Source organism: Nannospalax galili, unplaced genomic scaffold (genome assembly GCF_000622305.1).
Source record: "Nannospalax galili isolate Female #2095 unplaced genomic scaffold, S.galili_v1.0 scaffold1187, whole genome shotgun sequence".
In the NCBI taxonomy this organism is placed as follows: Eukaryota; Metazoa; Chordata; class Mammalia; order Rodentia; family Spalacidae; genus Nannospalax; species Nannospalax galili.
The window spans coordinates 194,893-197,026 of NW_008356355.1; positions in this window are offsets into that span (position 1 = coordinate 194,893).

The window sequence follows — 2,134 nt, forward strand, 5'->3', positions numbered from 1 at the left end:
CAACTGTCAATCTTTGTCTAGTGATCAGGTTGTTTTCCTATTGTCTGCTGGAGTCACCTGCCTGGGTCTGCAACTTTCACTGTGAGTTGTACAACTCTCCATATGCTATAGGCCTTACCCAGGGTCAGACCAGGCAACCATTCTCGGTCCACCATGTCTGATGTCACTACTTAAACATGGAATTTTTCCTGCAATTGGGGCCTAAACCAGAGTCAAATCTGGTTCCCACCCTGGGAAACACCTTCTGCTGAAGCACCTGCAACATGTAGAACTTTTCTTCCAGTTATGGTCCTAAACCACAGTCAAATCTAGTCCCCATCCTGGTTCACACTTTCTTCTGAAGCCAATGATAAATGTAGAACTTTGTTCTACTTGTGGACCTGAACCAGAGTCAAATATGGTCCACAGCCTGGGTTCACAGCTTCTGAAATTCTGTTGATGTGGAACTCTGTAAGCACCAATAGGCCTTACTCTGTTTCAAGACTAGTCCACACCCTGAATTCATAGGTTCTGTTGAAGCCCAGGGCAATGTGGAAGTATAAAAATATATATTCTGAAAAACTGTATCGAGGGGCTGGAGAGATGGCTCAGCGATTAAGAGTGCAGACTGCTCTTGCAGAGGACCTGGGTTCGATTCTCAGCACCCACATGGTGGCTAACAAGCATCCTTAACTACAGTTCCAAGGGAATTTCATTCTCTGTTCTGACTTCTGCAGGCATTGCATGACACTTGTGCACTTACAAACATGTAGAAAATATACTCATATACATAAAATAAAAATAACAAATAAAATACATTTTAAAAACCTAATCAGAAAACTTCTAAATGGGAGCAAGATTGAATAAGTATGAGAAGTCGTGAAACTATAAAACGTTTGGAAAAATTAAGTTCCCATTAGTTTCATGGAATAAGTTAGGAATTAATTACAAGATTCTGAAAAGTTCAGTACAGATTTAGATCTAAACTACTCATACTAAAGAGTCTGTACTTCATTGCATAATAGATAAATTACCATAATTTTCAAATTCATACACAGAAGAAAATCTAGGACAATAATTGTGATGGTTTATTTATGTATTGAATTTGGCTGACTCTCCAGGTGTCCATATACTTGGCAAAACTTAATTTTGGGTGTTTTTGTAGGATATTTTTGATTGAAATGAACAAATCAGATTGATCTCCCTAAATTTGGTGGCTGCTTAGTTGAAAGCCTGAATGAAATTAAATGCTACCTCTTCCCTGAAGTGAGAAAGCTCCCCCTGCGTGACTGCCTGTGAGCTCGGGCATGAGTATAGCTCCTGCTCAGAATCAGACTATACCACTGTCCAACCTTGAGAAGCTTGGCAACCTTCATAACAGAGCTACTCCTTTGGATATATTGGTTCTCAGACCTATGAGTCATGTGAAACTGTACAATCTCATCTCCTGATTCTTCAGTTTTCCATTTACTCTGCAAATCTTGGAACATTTTATTATTGAAATGGAAAGCTTGTGCAATGTGATGATTAAGAACTTTGCAGCAGGGAGAACTATAGAGGGAGGAGAAACAAAAGCAGTCAGTCAATTGAATGTTTATTCTTGGCCCTCTGGGAAGGGAGTGCTGGTGGTTTGCTCCAGCTTCTGCATAGTGGGAATTTGCATATACTAAGTCACTGAGTCATACATTTCTCCTGAGTCACCACTTGAATTACATCTAAGTCACATGTTACTTCAGAACCAACAAACTGTTGCTAGTTTGTCCATCGTGGGCTTCTTGCAATCTGTATATGCAGATTTTTTTTCTACAAAATAAATTACAGGGCCAGTGAGATGTGTGAAAAAGTTTCCCAAAAAATCATGCATCTTGAACTAAACTTCTTGCAAGGCAGACTGATTAGCACTTCAATTACTGAGGAGAGTTTGGAATGATACAAACCTAGAGTCTAAGCACATTTTATCTAAGGGCCTGTTTAGCTGTAAGTCACTCCTTGCCCATTTAACATTCTTGTGACTATCAAACCTTATTAACAACAACAACAACAACAACAACAACAACAACAACAAACCCAATCAAAAGGCTAAGAATGTCATCAGATAGCATCTGAGACCTCTAGTAGAACCCAGCCCCCATTTGCTATGGCCTACCTACTTAAT